The sequence below is a fragment of the Acinonyx jubatus genome, chromosome B3 (assembly GCF_027475565.1).
Source record: "Acinonyx jubatus isolate Ajub_Pintada_27869175 chromosome B3, VMU_Ajub_asm_v1.0, whole genome shotgun sequence".
NCBI lineage: Eukaryota > Metazoa > Chordata > Mammalia > Carnivora > Felidae > Acinonyx > Acinonyx jubatus.
In genome coordinates, this window is record NC_069386.1 from 57,343,292 (window position 1) to 57,366,069 (window position 22,778).

The following is a 22,778-nucleotide window of genomic DNA, read 5'->3' on the forward strand; positions in this document are numbered from 1 at the left end:
GGCAGCCACAGTCTTTTATAACCCAATCTTGAAAATGACATACCATTACTTTTGTCATATGCTACTGGTCAGACCAACCCTGGTTTAATAGGTTTCCAGATTTAACAAATAAAAATATAGTATTCCCAGTTAAACTTGATTTTCAGATAAAAACCAAGACTTTTTATTATAACTATGTCGCATGCAATATTGAAAATACACTTATACTAAAAAATATGCATTGCTTGTCTGAAACTCAAATTTAGTTGGGCATTCTATATTTTATCTGTCAACCTTACCCTGGTACAGTGTGGGAGGGGACAACATGAGGGTGTGAAAACCAGAAGACAGACAGAGATCATTAGAATCCATCTTGGAGGCTGGCTGCCAGAGCTAAGTCTTCCCTTATAAGTCTTTATTTATTTTTTTTTCTGATCAGTTTCATGTAATTACTCTTCTAGTTGAACTGAAAATTAAGTTACCAAAAAAAAAATGCAGTTATAGTTTTGGGGGGATTTCATTGAATCCATAGATCAAGGCAGTAAAAATAGACATATTTATAGCACGGAGTCTTCTGATCAAGACTTTCTACATCCTTGGGGCACCTCAGTGGCTCAGTGGGTTGAGCATCAGACTTCGGCCCCAGTCATGATCTCATGGTTCATAGAGCTTACTTTGGATCCTCTGTCCCTCTCTCTCTCTGCCCCTCCCCAGCTGGTGCTCTCGATCTCAAAAATAAACATTTTTTTAAAAAAGACATTTTACAGGCTCTACTAAGTTTTATATTTTTATTCATCTAGATTCTGTATATTTCCTATTAGGGTTTGCTGGTATTGCTGTTTTGATTTGATATTGTAATAATTTTACCTATAATATTTTGAACAGGTTGTGGTTTAAATATAAAAATGCTACTGATTGTTACACATTTATTTTCTAAGGTTGCCTTAGTGAATACTCCTCTTGTTTCTTCTTTTTAAAGTTTATTTTGAGAAAGAGAGAGAGAAAGAGCGAGCATGCACGGGTGGCAGAGAAAGAGAGAGAGAGACTCACAAGTAGACTCCACGCTGTCAATTAAGAGCCCAGGCAGGGGCTTGAACTCACAAACTGTGAGATCATGATCTGAGCTGAAATCAAGAGTTGGACGCTCAGCCAACTGAGCCACCCAGGTGCCCCAAATACTCTTTAACTCTTAATAACTTTTAAGTTGATTCCCTTAGGTTTTCCGGTATATTGTGTCATCTGCAAATAATAATAATTTGCCACCTCCTTTTTAATGTTTAAACCTCTTATTTTGTTCTTTTGATTGATTACACTATAAAGCAGTTATCACTTTTATGAGAAAAATTTAGGACTAGGAAGTCTTCTGAATTGGGTAAAGTAATATATCAGAAAACTATTCTACACATTTTATTATTTAAATTGAGATATAAATGTGCTATGCTGTTTCCAAACTACCTTCCCCAAATGCTTAGAACCAAAACTTGCGACATTAAAAGCTTCCCAGAATTTTTGTTTGTTTAAATATCCCATATCTGCATTGCAACAGAGTCTGGCTTCCAGACAGTATCCTGACTTTTTCCTTACTTAACATTTCAGGCAAAATGTTCAAGGAGGACTTTTCACAGTACTTTAGACATGTCACTTCCCAAAGAATTTACTACATAATAAGCTTTGGATCCGAATCACACTTGTAAAGATAAATAAGAGCAGAGTCCTTTGAAAATCCAGAATATAGGCCACAGCACAAAAACAACATAACCTAAGAGGAGAAGGAAAGACAAGGAAATGAGAGATTCAGCTCTCAGGGGAATGCTACATCCTTTGCCAGGCACTGGCTCCCATTCTTTATTTTCGGCTCCCATCTTTAACAAGAGTTGTTAACAATCTCTTGAGCATTGGGAGTGTCAGGTTTCTTTCCCATGAACCACTTAGGAGTAGCAGTCTGGTGGAAAGGGGAAGCTACAGGACTTGTCTTTTTTTTTTTTTTTTTTTTTTTTTAGTGTTTATTTACTTTTGAGAGAGAGAGACAGAGCGTGAGCAGGGGGAGGGGGAGTGGCAGAGAGAGAGGGAGACACAGAATCTGAAGCAGGCTCCAGACTCCGAGCTGTCAGCACAGAGCCCTGACGTGGGGCTCGAATTCACGAAAGATGAGATCATGACCTGAGCCAAAGTCGGATGCTTAACCGACTGAGCCACAGGCACCCCGCTACAAGACTTGTCTTAACTTCATGTTGTTTCTGCATAGTAAGCACGCTGTTTTTACTTAGATTGCATGCTACACAACGATAAAAATAACATGTTTTCTAAATATGCTTTTATTTGTAATTCATAAACATTTTTCTTTTTATGTATTAATTATGATTCTGGAGGAGGGTTGCAAGGTTTATGAAAATTGGTGGAGGGAGCTAAAGCTCTCCTAGGCTACTCCTTTGTGTTACCAAGACTATAAAATAGCACTCTTCTTTTTTTTTGTTTGTTTACTTTAAGAGAGAGAGAGAAAGCACACACATGAGCAGGGGAAGGGCAGAGAGAAAGGGAGAGAGAGAATATCCCAAGCAGGCTCTATGCTGTCAGCACAGAGTCCAACATGGGGCTTGATCCCACAAACCCTGAGCCAAAAATCAAGAGTTGGACACTTCACCAAATGAGCCATCCACGCGCCCTTATAATAGCACTGTTCTAAACTGTATACAAGTATGAAGCTTAAAAAGATATAATTCTCACTTTCAAAGAAGCACAGTCCAAAGATGCAAGCAAATAGGTACAGAGAAAATGCAGAGTGAACAAAGAAGGTGAGTGAGGTAACTGAGGATTATAAGTACAGTACAGAATACTCAACCTCTTAGGTGCAAATGAAAACATTGATGTCGAGATCTAAGATTGATTTTTAAGCTCTGCCTTAACTCTGTGTTGATGATGGCAAAATATTCCTGTGCAGTGGAGGATAAGAAAAAGGAAGGAGATGTGCTTTTTTCTAACATAACCCAGTGATACGATCCTAAGCCATGATGAGCCTGGAGAGGCACTCACTCCCACAGTTTATTATGTAACAGCTTTTTGGGAAATAGGTAATAGGAGGTATTTTGAGTCCTATGGAGAGTTCAACTAAGGTCTGAAAACTGTAAAATGATCTAGATGGAGTGGCTTCAATCCAACACGTATTTATTAAGTACATATGTATCAGGCACTATGTTGGGGACAAGACATGGTCTCTATCTTCCAGTCAAGGGAAGAAGTTTTCACCTCTGTCATCTCAGAATCACACTCAGGATCTTACCTGTACATAGCAACCTGAGAGGATCCATCAAAATAAGTGGTCTTGCATTTCTAGAAGCTTCTTGTCCTTAAGATGTGTCCTCCATCTGAACAGAATACAAAAAACAAAATGTAAAATGTGCTGCCTTGTTCTCCTTAACTCTCAAATACCCAGCCCGGGGGCGGGGGGGGGGGGGGGAACCACTAAAAATTTAAGCTGATTTTGCTATTGCTCCATAGAAGGAAAGAGTTAACAGCAATTTTTAACTTAATGAATGCCAAGTGTGAACTAATTTAAACCAAATATGCCAGTCCAAGCCATTCTGTTGGGCAGTAGATTGGAGCAAACTCCATCATAGCCTGGTTAAGTGACGTCCACCAGAACCGAAATGCCTGGGGAGGAGCAATTTAATTAACATTCTACACTGAACTCTTGATTCTTATCCATCATCCTGTCCTCCAAAACTTCTCTCCCTGCAAGTCTTCACCCAAGAAAATGTCAACCTGTGCACCCAGACACTTGCTCAATCCAGAGATGTTAATGCATCTGCTCTCTGACCTCCCACATCCAAGTCCTATCAATTCTACCTCCAACATATCTTGAATCCATCCACTTTTCTTTCTCCTAACACCATCCTAATCCAAGTCATCTATATCTCCCACCTACAAAACTGGTGTTACTTCCAACTTGACCTCTATCAAACTCCTCCGCTAGAGATGTGATTTGATTTAACTTGTTTTTTGGATATTTCTCCTCTCAGAATGTAAGCTCCATGAAGACAAAGACAATGTCTGATTTTCTCCCCTGGGTTATTGCTAATGCCTAGCATATAGTAGGTGTCAATAAAACTTGTTGAGGGGCACTTGGGTGGCTCAGTCGGTTGAGCATCTGACTCTTGATTTCAGCTCAAGTCATGATCCCAGGGTCATGGGATCAAGCCCCCAATAGGCCTGGGTGCTGAGCGTGGAGCCTGTTTAAGATTCTCTCTCTTTCCTTCTGCCCCTCTTCCCTGATTGTGTGCTCTCGCTCTCTCTCTCTCAAATAAAAATTTAAAAATAAATAAAAATAAAACTTGTTGAGAGAATGAACACATGAATGTTTTGTAGAATCCCTTCATGACAGAAGTCCTCTTCTCTAAAACAGTTACAGCTCAGAGTCCATTCTCTTAAAAGTCTTTTTTCCCATCAGAGCCTCATGGAACCAATTCTTCAGAGAACTGAATCTTTTTTCTTCTTTCAGGCTGATTGTATGGTGACCTTTTAGCAGAGCCTTTTAGGAAGAAATCAGAGTAAGAGCTCCGATAGAGTATGACTAAGGAAATAACCCAGGCTCTTTTCTAAAGCTTTGGAAAGAAGCAGAGAAATTTTATAGACAAAAACACCCTCATAGAAATAGAGCCTTTGAGACAATACTGCCATCTGATGGCAATAATCTTAATTTGCAGGCAGCCAAAAGAACTCTGCTTTGCCTTTGTCTAAAGTTTTCTGAAATTTTACAACCATGGTTTGTTTTTGTTTGTTTTTCTGGTGTTTCTCATTTTATTTTATTTTATTTATTTATTTTCAATATATGAAGTTTATTGTCAAATTGGTTTCCATACAACACCCAGTGCTCATCCCAAAAGGTGCCCTCCTCCATACCCATCACCCACCCTTCCCTCCCTCCCACCCCCCATCAACCCTCAGTTTGTCCTCAGTTTTTAAGAGTCTCTTATGCATTGGCTCTCTTCCACTCTAACCTCTTTTTTTTTTTTCCTTCCCCTCCCCCATGGGTTTCTGTTAAGTTTCTCAGGATCCACATAAGAGTGAAACCATATAGTATCTTTCTCTGTATGGCTTATTTCACTTAGCATCACACTCTCCTACAACCATGGTTTTAACCCTGGTATGAATCTCCTTTGATCCATCACAACTTCTATTCTGGAAATTTATGCCTTCAAGTTCTGGGAAATTTCCTTGAATTATTTCTTTGATGTTTTTCTCCTCACCATTTTCCCTGTCCTTGTTTTGTTTGGAATTCCTGTAACTTGGATATTAAATCTCCAGAATTGATCTTTTTTATCTTTCTTATCCTTTTTCTTCCACTTTCCTATGTGTTTTATTGTAGGTTTTTGTTTCTTTTTTTTTTCTTTTTTAGTGTTTATTTTTGAGAGAGAGAGAGCAAGAAATAGAGACAGAGCACGAGTGGGTAAGGAGCAGAGAGACAGAGGGAGGCACAGAATCTGAAGGAGGCTCCAGGCTCTGAGCTGTCAGCATAGAGCCTGATGCAGGGCTCAAACTCACAAGCAGTGAGATCATGACCTGAGCAGAAGTTGGACACTAAACCGACTGAGCCACCCAGGTGTCCCTGTACTACTTTTTAAGAAGTGATGATTTTGGCTCCAAATAAGTATTGTTGAAAATCCTGTTGATAAAATTAAACTTGAGTTTATTCCTACTGAAGGAGAGCACTAACTGGACAGTCTACTAGTAGCCTCTCAGAGGGGGAAGAGCAAAGGTTGAGATATTTGTGAGGTTCCGAAGACTGGTTTAAGGCGGGTCTTTCAACGCTACCACTTGATTAGGATTGAACAAAGATAATAGTTAGGGATGGAGGACACAGCAAGGATTTTGAGATGGGATCAGAGTCTTGAGGGATAAACTGTCACCTGATCCTACAGGTTAGCTAACCCGTTTGGTGTTCATTTAAATGGGCTTCCTGGGCAAGGAAATTCCCAGAACAAAGTTATTTCTATCTTTATTGCCCTGTGAAAGAATTTCTTGTAATAGTAAAGTTCTGTTGGCGACAAGATTGAAACAGAAGTTTTATAAATGTAAACAGTAAGCTGTGTTAGCCTAGCCGGTTTCAGTTCTGAGGGGCCTCCTCACCTTGCATTTTCCTTACTTTGTGTTGACTTTTTCGCTGCTACTATATTATTTTCAATTTTACAAACATCTTTTTTTCTTCTGAATGTTCCTTTTGAATATGTTCTTTCCTTTGTGGGACAAGGATATCTACAAGGATAGACAATAGGGTTTCTTAAACAAGTTTTCCTACCAACTTCATTGCCTCTAGTTTCTCTGAGTTCTTTTTTGTTCATTTTGGTCTCTTGCATGCTGCAGGCTTTCCTTGATTGCCTGAGGGTAAGCCTTGGCTATTTAAGAGAGGAAGACCAATAGCAGGGGTGAGGCAGGATAGGAGGTTGGGTTGGTCAGTGTAGGATGATCTTATGAGGATTGCAGGATTTTGCCCTTCTGGGCCTACCAAATTTCCCCAGTGAGGAAATCATCCAATCACCTGTGGACGGAGGCAGGAACGGAGTAAGCCTGGCTGCCAGCACTCTCAGAGCTGAGATGAAGAGGAGACTGATATGTCTCATCATCTAATGCTGACTTCCACGTAATTCCCATTTTCAGTACAGTATCCCTGTCCTCAGCTACCCCTCATTTTTTTTTCTCACTCACACTCCTCCTTTCAGAGGTACCTAGTACCTCTAATGCCTAAGCTGTCCTGTGGGTTCTGAGAATTGGCTTGCTCTGGCTTCCCTACTAACAGCTTAGTGAGTTTCTACTCTGCAAAGTCAGGTCCCACACTTCTTCCTGCTTTACGGCTTCCAAAATGTGGTTGCTGTCATCTGTTCACCAAAAACTTATGCATTTTGAGCTTACTGTCTTTTTAGAGGACTTTGGATAAGCAGCAGAGTTAAATAAATGTGTTCATTTGATCACATTTAAGTAGGAGTCTGCATTAGATTCCTAAGCCCCCCTCTAATTCTGAATTCTCCTATTTTAAGTGCATTTTCATTGAAGCAAGAGTAACATAGTTGGGAATGATAACTGAAACAAGTACCACTCAGGAATCTCATGCCCAAATTGATGAGGAGAAGACAGATAATTTTTCTTTTCAGTAATCAATCTGGGGAGGCTCAAAGACAAAATTTGAGGAACTATTTATTTTTTTTTAATTTTTTTTTCAACGTTTATTTATTTTTGGGACAGAGAGAGACAGAGCATGAACGGGGGAGGGGCAGAGAGAGAGGGAGACAGAATCGGAAACAGGCTCCAGGCTCTGAGCCATCAGCCCAGAGCCTGACGCGGGGCTCGAACTCCCGGACCGCGAGATCGTGACCTGGCTGAAGTCGGACGCTTAACCGACTGCGCCACCCAGGCGCCCCTTGAGGAACTATTTATATGATAAGAAATGCACATCTTGGGGTGCCTGGCTGGCTCAGTTGGTTAAATGTCTGACTTCAGCTCAGGTCCTGATCTCACAGTTTTGTGAGTTCGAGCCCCGCGTTGGGCTCTGTGCCGACAGCTGAGAGCTTGGAGCCTGCTTCAGATTCTGTCTCCCTCTCTCTGCCCTTCCCCTGCTTGCTCTCTCTCTCAAGAATAAACATTAAAAAAATTTTTTTAAATGCACATTTTGACACAGAATAGATGAAATAATCTTTTAATAACTGAACCTGAAACCTTATTATACATTTTAAGAGCAGCAGGGGTGGAAGAGAAGTTGAGGAGGTCCGCAGCCTCGTTCTTGATCCAGAGTGCAATAGCAACCTACCATCAGGCTTTAGGTAGTGAGATAGTAGGAGAAAGGCAGTGAAGGGAAAGATGTAGGAAACTTTGGTATCAGCTGGAAAGATAACTGAAGGAGGAAGAGACAATACCCAAAAAACAAGGGTTTTTTGTTTTTGTTTTTGTTTTTTAAGAAACAGGAAAGTCAGTCTTCTAAAATTCATAGAGAATAGCATGGAGCCTGATTAGCCAAAACAATACTGAGACACAAGAACAAAGAACAAAGTTGGAGGACTCCCCTCCCAATTTCAAAACTTCCTACATGGCTACAGTAATCTAAAAACTGTGTGGTACTGGCATAAGGACAGACAAAAAGACCAGTGAAATGTAACTGAGAATCCAGAGATAAACCCATACATTTATGGCCAGTTGATTTTCAACAAGGATGCCAAGACCATTCAATGAGGAAAGAATAGTTTCCTCAATAAATGGTGCTAGGAAACTAGATATCCATACTGCTACCTCATACAATATACAAAAATTAACTGAAAATGGATCAACAACCTAAATGTAAAACTCTTAGGAAAAAACATATGGGTAAATCTTCACAACTTTGGATTCTGAATGGATTCTTAGATAGGACATCAAAAGCACAAGCAAGAAAAAAAGATAAATTAGACTTCATCAAAATTAAGGACATTATCAGAAAAATGAAAAGATAGGCCCTAATAGATCTAAAGAATCAGGCCTATCTCATGCCTTAAAGACCTACCTTGGAGGCATTGTATCCCATAGGGACATTAGGTCTCCTTCAGGATTTCATTACAAAGTGCATGATTCACCTCTTTACAAAAATAAATAGAAGTACAGAGAGAGAGACAGACAGAGAGAGAGAGAGAGAGAGAGAGAGAAATAAAAGAAAGAGAAAGAAAGAAAGACAGACAAATGTTAAAAGATGACCTGCAGGATAGGAGAAAAGTATTTGCAAATCACGTATCTGATAAAGGCTCTAGTGTTCAGAATATATTAAGAACTGTTACAACTCAACCACAAAAAGATAAGCAACCAAAAGTAAAAATGTGCCAAGAACTTGAATAAACATTTCTTCAAAGACGTTATACCAATGGCCAGCAAGCACAGGAAAAGATGCTCAGCATCTTTGATTATTACGGAAATGCAAATGAAAACCACAATGAAATACCACTCTATGCCCACTAGTGTGACTATTTTTAAAATAGAAAATAAGTGTTGACGAGGATCAGGAGAAATTAGAACCCTTGTGCACTGCTGGTAGAAATGTAAATAGGGCAACTGCTATAAAAAACACTGAGGGTTCCTCAAAAAGTTAAGCATAGACTTACCATATGACCCAGCAATCCCACTCTTACGTATATACCCAGAAGTGAAAACAGGGGTTCAAACAAGTAGACGTACATACATTTTTTCATACTAGCATTACTCACAACAGCCAAAAGGAGGAATCAGTCCAGATGTCCTTTATATACATACACATACATATATGGTGGAATTTTACTTGGTCGTAAAAAGGAATGAAGTACTGATACATTCTACAACGTGGAGGAACCTCAAAAACACTAGGCTTGGGCGCCTAGGTGGCTCAGTCAGTTAAGCATCCAACTCTTGATTTCAGCTCGGGTCATGATCTCATGGTCTGTGAGTTCAGGTCCCACATTGGACTCCACGCTAACAGTACAGAACCTGCTTGAGATTCTTTCTTTCTCCTCTACCACTCTCACTCTCTCTCAAAAATAAACAAACATTAAAAAAAAAAAAAAAACCCCACTAGGCTTAGTTACTGGAAGAAACCCAACCCTAAATGCCACTTATTATATCATTTTCCTTACATGAAATATCCAGAACAGGTTAATCTATAAAGACAGAAAGTAATTTTGTGGTAGCTAAAGACTTGGGATAGGGAAGAGTGAGGAGCAACTATGAGTACAGAGTTTTCTTTGGGGATAACGAAAAGGTTTTGGAACTTGATAGAGATGGTGATTTAACATCATGAATGTTCTAAGTATCACTGAATTATATATTTAAAATGGTTAATTTTGTTATGTGAATCTCATCTCAATTATTTTTTAATGTTTTGTTTATTTTTGAGAGAGAGCATGAGCAGGGGAGGAGCAGAGAGGGGAACAGAAGATCCCAAGTGGGCTCTGTGCTGACAGCAGTCATGAACTGTGAGATCATGACCTGAGCCGAAGTCAGAGGCTCAACCAACTGAGCCACCCAGGCCCCCTCTCACCTCAATTTTTTAAAAAATTTAATGGAGATGCTGAAGGACCCATCAAAAAAGCCTTAGGAGCAAGACAAAAAGACCAAAAAACAAACAAACAAAAAAAGTGAAACACATACAAATATAAAGCAAAAACAAAACAAGAAGGCATAAAACAGAATTTCTCCTTGTAAACAATGATGGATGTGAACATTCTTAGCTCAAAAAAAGGGGACAGAGTATACATAATCATAAAAGAAGCAAATGAAAGAATTTTCTAATTAGCAGAGCTCTGGGAATGCTGGCTGGATAGGTGAGATATCTAATTATCATTTTAAGTTCATTAAGATACTAAAGGGCAATAAACCTAAGTGGGATAGAGACAGGGAAGAACCCCTGCTTTTCTGAGAACTTAAGAATTTGAAGGAGATAGCTCAGATTGGTTTGAAATTGGATACAGAGTAGACTAGAAAAGAAAAACGATTGCACTAAGGATCAGGACTTACAGAGATATAATGTAAGACAGGAAGATAGTGAATACCTAACAGAGACTATTAAAGCTTTAAGAAATACACCATCTAAGTAATTTGAGAGGAAACCTGACTTGTATCACAATTATACATATGTGTATACAATGCACAGCATATACATATACTGTAGTACATGTGTTTTCAAGCTCCAGGAGTTGAACCACATGAGACAGGAAAATCTGAGGATTAATTAAGCTGTAATCTAACATTTTATTCTCAGGAAATAGTATCAAAAGGTTAGGGTAATGAGTGTATAAAGGTATGCATATGAATGTTCATTGCAGCATTGATTATCTTAGCAAAATAACTGATTCAAAGTAAACATTCACTAGTATGGGAATGGATAATTTATGGTAACCATACAATGAAATATTATGAAGACATTAAAAAGGGTGAGGTAGATTTTTATATATTGGTTTAGAAAGAGGTCTAAAACATAATGAAGCGGGGGGAAAGGAGATTCTAAAGCAATATATGGAGGTTTCCATTTTTGTGAAACCAAAGAAAACAAAAAGCCCCAAGGAATAAAATTCTATATATGTCTGTGTTAGCCTAGAAGAAAAATCTAGAAGACTGCACACCCAACTGTAAACAGTAGTTACCTCAGATGGTAATGGCTGGGAGACTGTACTTAACATAAGTAAAGTCCTTAGAACAGAGTCTGGCCCATAGTTGGTGCTCATTATGTGTTAACCACTATCATTTTTCTTTTATATAGTTTGATACTGAATTACTAAAAGGGATTATTTTTGTAATAAAAAAAAAGTTCACAGAATGACAAAAAAACAAATGGTCAAAAACATATGAAAAGATGCCCAGTCTCATTAAGAATCAAGAAAATACAAGTTAAAATAACAGTATCAAGGCACCTGGGTGACTTAGTCATTTAAGCATCCAACTCTTGATTTCAGCTCAGGTCATGATCTCACAGTTTGTGCGATTAAGGCCTGCATTGGACTCTGTGCTGACAATGCAGAACCTGCTTGGGATTCTCTCTCTCTCTCTCTCTCTCTCTCTCTTTCTCTCTCTCTCCTCCCTCCCTCCCCCACTCATGCACGCTGTCTGTCAAAATAAAGAAATAAACATTTAAAAAATAACAGTATTGGGGTGCCTGGGTGGCTCAGTTGGTTGAGTGTCCAAATTTGGCTCAGGTCATGATCTCACAGGTCGTGAGTTTGGGCCCTGCATTGGGCTCTGTGCTGACAGGTTAGAGCCTGGAGCCTGCTTCAAATTCTGTGTCTCCCTCTCTTTCTGCCCCTCCCCAGTTCATGCTCATGTGTGTGCGCTCTCTCTCTCAAAAGTAAATAAACATTAAAAAAAGAATAACAGTATCATTTCCTGCCCATCAGATTGGCAAAAAAGGAAAAGGTTTATAACATCCATTTTGGTGAAAATTTGACTAAACCAGCATTATCACACACAAGAATATCAATTTGCATCATACCTACCAAAGTTTAAAATATGTATATCCTGTGATCCAGCAATTTCACTTATAGATATCAAACCTAAAGATATAGTTGCCATACAAAGTGATATGCATAAGGATATTCACTGCTTAGCAGTGAAAAACTGTAAATAGGCTAATGTCCACCAGTGAAATGAAGACGAATGGAATTATGCAATCATTAAAAAAAGATCTCTATGTATCAACATGGAAAATTCTCTAAGAAGTGAAAAAAGTTAGTATCATATCTGTGCCAGTCATCAGTTATTGTCCCTCGACTCCAAATCTATCCTTCATTGCCCTGTTTTGTGATACTAGATAATTACATTTTTCCTTTGCCAGCTGATGGTTTTAAGCTGTATCACTAGGGGGTGCTAGAGGGACACTGCAGGAAGAAGGGGGATTCTCTTCCTGGTTCCTGGATGCTTTCCTTGTTTTTGTTTTTTCCTTTGTATTAGAAGAACGCCCAGTGATGCTTGCCTACCATCAAGTTTCAACAGCACGACAATCAGGCAGCTTCCCAGTGAGTTTCAACAGAATTCTTGTGACTTCGCATTTAATTCTGCCAGCATCCTTGTGAGCAGTTTCCTGGAATCTCAGTGGTTTTCTGGAGAGTTTGTCAGCACTCCAACTCAGCAGTCCAGCCCACAGTTTCCTGCATTCCAGTCTCAATGCGCAGCAATTCATCAAACTTCATCATCCAGTGACATCATCTGTCATACACTCTTCCATAAAGTCCAATTATTAGTCTTGGAGGAAAGGGGCCTCTTCCAAACTCGTTCCTTCCTTGAGCACATTGCCTCAACCTTAGAAGCCGTGGCTGCTCCCTATATCTGCTACTGTATTGTTTTAGAGTTCTTTTTACCCCTTAGTAGTTAATCCCATTACTAGTTAATATTTCTTTATATTAAATTTTCCCTGTTTAACATGTGGTTTCTGTTTCCTGACTGAGATCCTAGCTGATACAACATCTCATTTATATTTTAAAAAACTGTGTGTGTGTGTGTACATACTTATGTAAATATATAGATGACACAGAAAATACCAAATTATTATCAGTGATTATTACAGGAAAATGAATGGAATTACAAGTATAGGATAAAATAAGATTTTCTCGGGGCACCTGTGTGGCTCAGTTGGTTAAGCATCTGACTTCAGCTCAGGTCATGATCTCATGGTTCATGGGTTCGAGCCCCACATGGGCTCTGTGCTGACAGCTCAGAGCCTGGAGCCTGCTTCAGATTCTGTGTCTCCCTCTCTCTCTGCCCCTCCCCTGTTCACACTGTCTCTCTCTGTCTCTCAAATAAATAAATGTAAAAAAAATTTTTTTTGAAAAAAAAAATAAAAGAGGATTGTCTCATTTACTCTATATACTTCTCATTTTAATTTTTTATAGTAAGCATTAATTCAGGTATTATATAATTCAAAACAACTACATATGTATTTAGTATATAAAATACATATATCATGCCAATTTCTAGGGATTAAAACATGGTATTAGAGGACTGCTTCATGACTGAGGGTTGCTCTTGGAGAGATTAACTATAAACAGAAAAGATGATACATTGGGATGTATGGCTGGCTCAGTCAGTAACGCACGTGACACTTGATCTCGAAGTTGTAGGTCTGAGCTCCATGCTGGGTATAGAGATTGAAAATAAAATCTTTGGGGAAAAAAAGTGACAAATTATAAAAAGGCAATGACTAGTGTGAAAAAGACAAATTCTAAGTGCTAAGGATTTGAGATTACTGCATAATTTTATGAGATGCCAGAAATTATGGCACTGCTCACAGGGTCAAGGGTTGCACATGCAGGAAAAATGGCAATAGGAAGATAACCAACTCCAGTTTCATGGTATCAGTAAGCAGAAGTTAGTAGAGAGAGTCTAAGATGATCATTTATAGGTTTAGAGCTTGCCTAAGCCACTCCTAAAACCTGGAGGCCTCGAGTTTAGGGGAAGGCAATAGAGTAAGCCCTAAAGTGCCAGCAATTGTCATTCCAATGATTTCCAGCTTTATTTCTCAACTTCTTCCAACCCCTGCCTAATTGCCAATTCCAAAGAAGCCATGGCAAAATCTACTGCCACAGTCAGAGCTGTGAAGTCAGCATTCCCTAACTTAACAGGGAACCCAAAATATAAATTTCTGTTAAGACAGGAGTGTTTTTTTATAGAACCAAAATAAGGGAATGAGCTCAAGGTAGTGAAGCAGACTTACATGCTATTCATATACAGTATAGATAACTGAACTTGCAAAACATATAAAGAGCTTTAGACTTAAAAAATGGAAACTGTAGTGTGATTAAAGAAAAAAAAAAAAAAAAAAGCATTCGGCCTGAATTGGAATCACAGTCCTAGCACTATCTAGGATTTCTTTTTACTCAATTAGTTAATTGAGTTTTAAAGTCAGATTCCTTGGGATGAAATCCCAGCTCTATCACACATTAGCAGGTTAATCACTCTTAGCCTGTTTTTTTATTTATATAAAGAGGACGAAAGTACCTACACCCTATGTTTTTGAAGAATATATAGAAGATATGCACAGTACCTGGTACTTACTAAGGTCTCAATACTGTCACTTTCACTCACTTTTTGAGTCTCAAGGGTTTTTATTCGTTTTACCTAAAAATGAGGGGTCCCTGCTAGATTATCTCAAAAGCCCCATTCCTGCTTTACCACTCTATATAAGTCTACAGATCAAGGATAGGTTTCTTAGGTGGAGGTGGGATGGAGGGAGATACTACTAGAGAAAACAGTTTAAATGAAAGTCAATGAAAGTTTTATCAGAAAGGTGGCAAATAATTCAGTAGAAACTGTCTTCAGGGAGTTTATGTCAGAGAACGCGTCACAGGAGTCAAAGTGCCAGGTATCCTGTAAAGGCAGAGGTAAGAAGAGAGATGTCTTTCTCAAAACTGGAGGATGTGATGGTGATCTCATAGTAACTCAGAGGATAAATCTGCTGATCTGGTTGTGTAAGCCCAGTCCTTTGAGAAGACTGACAAGCCCACACAGAGGGGCTAAGGATAACTCCCTGTATCAGTCACCTCTTAAAGGGCCAGACATCATCTCTGCACTCAAATTAATTTGCGTGCCAACTAATACAAAAGGAGTGGATAACTTGGTGATAGAGGGGCCCAGACAACAGCTGTCTTTCAACACACCTCCAGGCTTTGCTTTACTGCCCCATTCGGGGTGAACCCCTAGGGCATCTCATACTGGGGGGGGGGGGGTCGGCGGGGGGCTATCTTACTCTTCCCCTTATCCGGTGTCCGCCCCGCATTCTCCCTTCCTTGTCCCTAAGTCTGCTCACCGCGCCTCTCCCCCCACCTCCCTCCTTCCTCCTCCCCATTTCTCTGGCCCCTCCCGTGCTCCCACTCTCTTTTTCTCTCCGCCCCCCCCCCCATTGCTTCCTATTTCTCATCTCCGACTGTCACATCTCCCCTCTTTCCCGTTTCTATCCCTTTTCCCCCTCCCCGTTGTTGCTGTTTTCCCGCGCTCACCCTTCTCTAGCCGACGGCCGCTCGCGGACCCAAGCGGAAATTTAAAGGCCGAGTAGCCTACAGCGCAGAGGCGGGCCTAAGGTGGGTGGACGTCCCGATTCTCCCGCCCCCTGAAGGCGGATCCCGAGAGCGATTGGTCCCCACGGTACGCCTCCCAGGACGGGCAGCTCTTCCCACCACAGCTTGTCCAGACCATTTCCGCCCCTCGCTGGGAAAGGCCCGCTTCCACACCCCACTCTTGCTAACTCGGAGGTCGGGTTCCTGGTGGGGTTTTGCCCGGTTCCGCTGTACCTCTTACAACTTTTCAGTGTATTGTGCAGGCGGCGTTTCTAGGATCTATGGTATTTCTTTACTGCCGCCGAGGTTTTCTTTGAATAGGAGGCAGTCAGAATTAGAAAGCCGGTCCTCCCTCTCTCTCCAGTGTCTTCCGTGTTCACTGCGTGTTGGCCACATTTGTAAAGCCCAACAAACTGATTCGTAACCGCGGGCTGAGCTCCATGATAATAATAGTAGCTAATACTCCAAACTTACTGTGCGACAGCTACTATTATAGACGTTTTGTAAGAATTGGCTCCTTTCTCTATAAGGTAGATGTGTATTATCCCCGTTTTACAGATGAGGCAACCAAGTTACAGAGAGGTTAAGTATCTTCCTCGAGACCAGCTCTTAATGCAGCTAAAAAGTGGCAGTTAGGATTAGAACCATGTAGACTCCGCTAAGCCAAACCCACTGTAATAACTGCCTCTGGGACCCTAGAATAAATCCTGCTGCAACTCAAGAAGCAACTTTTGAGACTTACCTCTTCCTCTGAATCAGGTCTAGAAAACATGGAGGAGGAAGGGTGAGGATGGGCAAGGCCAAGAGATTCTTTGTTTTGGCTCTATGTTCTCTGAATTGCTTGGTGAATTGGAGGATAAGGTGGATTCATTACGTGGATATACAGTGTATGGATATCCTTTTGAAATCATTCTTTAAAGATAACTTACTAAAATATTAAGGGGTAAAAACTATTAAATGATCTTTTATTAAAATGGGAAAAACGGGGCGCCTGGGTGGCGCAGTCGGTTAAGCGTCCGACTTCAGCCAGGTCACGATCTCGCGGTCCGTGAGTTCGAGCCCTGCGTCAGGCTCTGGGCTGATGGCTCAGAGCCTGGAGCCTGTTTCCGATTCTGTATCTCCCTCTCTCTCTGCCCCTCCCCCGTTCATGCTCTGTCTCTGTCCCAAAAATAAAAACGTTGAAAAAAAAATATTTTTTAAAAAATAAATAAAATAAAATGGGAAAAACATAGTAAAGAGTTTTAAGGTGCAGGATATTCTTTAGGGGGTTGTAAATAGTATTTTTGTTTCTGTATTAATATTTAAAGAGATACATAGTAGCTGTGCAAATGTTGGGGCAGGGGGGAGGCTTGCCCATTAAGGTTATATGTACCTTTCAAATGATTGAGTAGTCGCATAACAGTCACATAAATCTCAGCTCACTTGTCGAAATTCCAGAAGCAGAGCTTTTCTCCACAAGTACTATTACTCATCATACCACATTACATCATATAATTTATAGAATGACTTCCAGGAACAAAAATGTCAAAAATTTATTCGATATGATATTTATCATTTCAAAAATAAGTTCAGGGAAAGTCCATAGACAATTTCAAATATTATTATTCAGTAAGTTTTCCTTATTAAGATACAGTGAACAAGATAAACATTTTTATTAAAGATCTTGGTAAGTTGATTGTAGAGTAGGAATTTAGTTAGCTTTACCAATAAAAAGGTAGTCGGAATAAGGAATGGTGCAGAAATGGATCAGTCTTAGGCACAGTAGTCTACTTAACCACTGAACTCATTTCCACTGAAGGACTAGAAAATGATGGTGATCTTTGGAGAATACTGAAATGAAAAGGCAGAGGAATACATAGCCGTTCAATTAAAACAGAGCAACAAAACTGTGTCAATAATGTTATGTAGCCAGAGGGGAAGCCTTTAGCAATGACTGAGTAAAAAATGTATTATTCCTTTCATACCTCAAGTTACACCAGTAAGGAGCTTTGGAGGATGTGTTAGGAGAACTAGTTTCTTTCCTGTCTTCTTCCATGCTTCATACTTAACTCTGCCGCTGTTGGGAAACTCACTCCTCAAGCTTTGTAGCAATTAGGTTCATGCTTTGCCAAGTAATTTCTTTGTGGGCCTCCATCATAAAAGTTGAGTTAGGTATCCTCAGGTCTCTTTACTTTTGAGGGAGAGAAGATAGAGACTGAGGCTTAATGTCTAGTATTGATGGATTGGGTAAAAGTTCTTCCTTCAGATTCTGAATATTAATGGCCTTCATTATGGAGACATAGGCAAATAGTTAATTCTGGTTCTGAAGGAAGTGATATAGAAACACTGCATGTTTTTTAAAGTTTATTTATTTTCAGAGAGAGACAGAGAGCATGCAAGGGAGGGGCAGAGAGAGAGGGAGAGAGAGAATCCCAAGCAGGCTCTGCATTGTCAGTGAGGAATCTAACTCAGGGCTCGAACCCACGAACCACAAGATCATGACCTGAGCTGAAATCAAGAGTCAGATTCTCAACCAACAGCCACCCAGGCTCCCTGAAACACTGCATTTTGTTCATTTGGGCATAATATACATGAAGGACGTGACTATAACTCACTGTGAACAAAATGGCTATTTTTATATTATTCTTTTACTACATTTGGCCCTAATTTTGACACAGAGCCACAATAGGATCGACAGAAGAAAAAAAGAAAAAGAAAAAAAAAAGGCCAGGTCAAGATTATCCAGCTCAGAATTCTAACAATGGACCAAAAGGACTGAATTGGAGAACTAGATTGCCTTCCCTGATGTTAACTTGGAAATTCAATAGGATAGCATCCTATAACTTTACATGTATAGAGCCAGGATAGTGAACATGATACCTCTATTGTGACTGTCATTTATTTGCTGTTGGCTCAAAGATCTACATCTTCAGCTCTGATTTCCTATCCTGAACTCTAAACTGCAATGGTCTTTATCTCTACCTGGATGTCCTGGGTATCCCACAAGCATCTCCAGTCCCACCTGTCCAAAACTGAATTAACTCATCTCCTCCCTCACCCACCCCAGAACGATGCTTTGGTGAATGAATAGTACCCCTTTAGACTCGAGCCAAAATTAGAGAACATTCCAGATCTTTTCCTCCCCTCACCCTTCCTTCTCACTCATCTAATTAGTGGCCAATCATACCTGGTCAATTCTACTTGGTTCAATGTATCAGGCACCTACATCCTTATAAACAATTAATACTGGTTGACTTAGGTCTGGTTCCCTAGCAGGAGAGTCTAGAAGAGGATTTGGGATGCGCGTGATCTATTGAGGGAATGAGTTTCAAGAAAAACCTACTACAAGGGAGGGATAGAAGCAGACTAGGGAAAGGCAAAGAGCCCGACAAGCAGGTAGTCTCAGGTAAAATCTAGTTTGGCCTGATCCACAGGTAAGGTACTTGAAGCATTAACCACACAGCAGAATTATGCCCCTGAAGGCAAGGGGGCCAATCTCTTATACCCCTCTAGCAGTCATTGACTGAAGGCAGTCATTGGCAGGGGGTGGGCATCATAGTTTGTTTTCTGGGTGAGGTGGCTGCAGTCAGTGGTGGGTAATTCTCTAGAAAAAGGGTCAGCTATGAGTTGTTAGCATCCAGAGTCACTGCTGGGGATGGGGGCTCCCACTTGGTGACAGGTGATCCGGGCAGAACACCACATTGTCTACCACACCAGCCCTTATCATCTCTCATTTGAACTACTACAGTAGCCTTCTTGTTGGAATTTCTACTTCTAGACTTAATTATTTTTAATTCACTATCCAACCAAAATGATTTTTCCAAAAAGAAAATCTTATCATGAAGCTATTCAAAAGTATAGAGGAAAAAAAGCAAAACTCATGAACATTTCACATCAACCCTTCATGTTAAAACCTTATACCACCTTCCTAGTCTTACTTCCTAGAACTCTTCATCCACCTACACTTCATGACTATCTCACACTTGCGCACACACACACACACACACATGCAAGTCTTGCACACATGCACACACTAACCTTTGCTCTAGAAATATCAAATGCAAACACTTCATACTTTCTCATGTTACCATGCTTTTACACTGTTGCTTGATCTGTCTAGAAGATCTTTCTCTCCCTATTGCCACTTAGCTACCTGAGAAATTCTGGTTCCTTTCCAGAAATAAGTGTAGCAACACCTATAAATTTATTTCGCCAGACCCAGCCAAAGCTCTCATGGTACCAAATTATGGCATGTGTCTCACTGTACTGTAATTGTGTACTTAAGCACATGTCTTTCCAGTTAAAAATAAGCTCTTCATTTTACCTCTTAGGACTGGCTTGAGGCTAAGGCTCAATAAATGTCACTTGTTGATCTTTCAGCTTTATCACCCCTTGAATAACATGTTCCATTAGTTTAACACTCACTGTTTCATGTGATCCTACCTCACACGCCCCCAAACTGTCTTCTTGAGGCTCCATGACATATCCCCTTCTTTTAACATTGTCGAATTTGGTAGGCAAGCCCATGGTCACTCATGATTTTACTAACTTCAATGTCATTTTTCATGAGTCTTATGCAGTTCTAACTAATAATTTATATTTGAGCTGAGTAAGTTTTAAAAACTGAGTACAATTCCTATAGATGAGGAATGAGAAAGTATCCTTCAAGACTTAAGAACCAGCATGGACAAAGGCAAAGGAATGAGAGTACTGGTCAATCAGAGCACTAACTACAGTGTCAGGAGGACAGAGGGGTGTGATGGAGAAGAGACTAGAGACCAGTGGGTGTGGAGCCTTGAATGCCTCCCTGACTGAGATGCAGGGCACAACTGTGTAGTCAGAGGGTGCTTAAGTCCTGGCTCTGCCACCTCTTAGCTGGTTGATCTTAGGTAAGCATCTTAACCTCTCTGAGCATTGCTTTCCTCATTTGTAAAATGACAATGCTATGAAAACCTTTAAAAATATGTAAAACCCAATTAAAATTTTCTGACTGAATGCTAGCGGGGGGTGGCTGGCAGAAGGGAAAGAGAGAAAGACCAATTCCAAAAAAGGGGAAGAGCTGGCTGGGACCTGGGAGGACTCTGTCATAGCTGTCCGTGGCCCTCCATGGGCAGATAGAAGCAGAAGGATGGAACTGATTCCTTGGTCAGACTGAAACATCAAAAAATGACTCAAAAGCGGCTGTATACTAAGGCCCAGCTATTGCCCAAGCAGATTAACTTCCTTATTTTTTTGATGTTTATTTTTTGAGAGAGAGAGAGAGAGTGCGCAAGTGGGGCAGAGAAAGAGGGAGACACAGAATCCGAAGCAGGCTCTAGGCTCTGAGCTGTCACCGATGCGGGGCTCAAACTCTTGAACCATGTGAGATTGTGACCTGAGCCCAAGTCTGCCACTCAGTGGACTGAGCCACCCAGGCGCCCCAAGTAGATTAACTTCTTAGGAGAAGTTTCCCATGTGGGCTGAGAAATAGAAAAGTGGGCCTTTCCCAACTGGGAATCAGTTTGGGGGAGGTGATCCAGTGGTTCTGACTCTGTACCTGGCACAGAGTTGCTTGCCTGAGAGCTGACAGCCCATGCAAATAGTAAATAAGCAGTACCCACCCCAAGAGCATTCACACCCATGGTAAGAATAACACATTGGTCTCTGTGGATGGTAGGACCAGAGAAGAGGAAATCCCAGGCCACTGCATGGCTCAGATGCACACCAAGATAATTGAGGAGCTCCTAGGGCAACCTACCAACACCTGAAAAACAAGAGTTTCCTCAAAACAAGACTTTTGAGGGATAGCACTTATGTTCAGTCTTTGTGTTTCCAAGTAGAAAGACTTACACTAGAAAGAGGTTCCCCCTGCTCACTCCTCTTTTGGGGTTTTATATTTGAGATGTGCTAGGCAGACACTCATGTGAATGATGAGTTTGGGAGAAGGGACAGGAAATACAAGGCTCAGCCTCTAACTTCATCCTCTTTGGGACCCAGCCTGATCTCAGTATGCAAATATTTTAGTCTGTAAAGACACTGTTCCTGCAAGGAAAGGCCTGAGGTTGTCCTCAGCTCTTTGCCCTGGGCTGAAAAGTGCTATATGTTCTTCAACTTAGCTTTCCTCAGTTGAAAGAAAGCAAAAAGAAAAGAAAAGTAAAAAAAAGAAAAGAGAGGAAGGAAAGAAAGAAAAGAAAGAAAATAAAAGGAAGGAAAGAAAGAAGAGAAAGAAAGAAAAAGGAAAAAAGCTGACATTCCTTTTAATTTTTTAAATAATTTTTGAAATGGATAAATTACTAACTTCGTTGAAAATAAATTTGATTTTATTTTCAAACTATGAGAATATTTTTAAATATTCCCCTTACCCAGATTTCTAATTGTAAACATCTTATCACATTTGCTCCATAACTGTGTGTGTACATGCAATATAAATTTATTATGTTTATATATTATATATAATTATATACATGTATAAAATAATTAGCTGTGTTCTGAACCTTTTTTTTAAAAATTTTTTTTAACGTTTATTTATTTTTGAGACAGAGAGAGACAGAGCATGAATGGGGGAGGGTCAGAGAGAGAGGGAGACACAGAATCTGAAACAGGCTCCAGGCTCTGAGCTGTCAGCACAGAGCCCGACGCGGGGCTCAAACTCACGGACCTGAGATCATGACCTGAGCCAAAGTCGGCCGCTTAACCGACTGAGCCACCCAGGCACCCCTGTTCTGAACCTTTTGAGAACAAGTTGTGTCCATGATGCCCTGTCATCCCTAAATACATCAGTGTGTATTTCCCCAAATCAAGGACACTTTGCTGCTTACCTACCATATAACCCCCCAACATTAATAAAACATCATCATCTAATTCATAGACTTGTATGTCTCCCCCCTCCCCCATTCAAATCTCACCAACTTCCCCAACAACTTTTCTTCCTTTCTGGCACACTGTCCCTTCCAGGAGCACACGCTGCTGTTGTCAAATCTCTTCAGCCTCCTAGTCTGAAACTGTTCTCCCTTTTCCCTGTCTTTCATAGCCTCAGCAGTTTTACCTCTTATGTCTGTGACAGTTTTAAAGAGTACAGGTTGCGGGGCCCCTGGGTGGCTCAGTCGGTTAAACATCCGACTTCGGCTCAGGTCATCATCTCACAAGTTTGTGAGTCCGAGCCGCACATCGGGCTCTGTGCTGACAGCTCAGAGCCTGGAGCCTGCTTCGGATTCAGTGTCTCCCTCTCCCTCTCTGCCCCTCCCCCACTCGTGCTCTGTCTCTCAAAAATAAACAAACGTTAAAAATAAATAAATATAAATACATAAATACATAAATAAATAA

The 22,778-nt window shown here is 40.4% G+C and overlaps 1 long non-coding RNA gene across 1 annotated transcript; it reads left to right on the forward strand.

Annotated features, from left to right (window-relative positions):
- The first annotated feature begins 1,791 nt into the window (after nt 1–1,791).
- On the forward strand, nt 1,792–12,867 carry LOC113597954 (uncharacterized). Its single transcript, XR_003418661.2, has 2 exons — nt 1,792–2,223; nt 12,400–12,867. It is a non-coding gene; the product is annotated as an uncharacterized LOC113597954 (long non-coding RNA).
- The last annotated feature ends 9,911 nt before the right edge of the window (nt 12,868–22,778 follow it).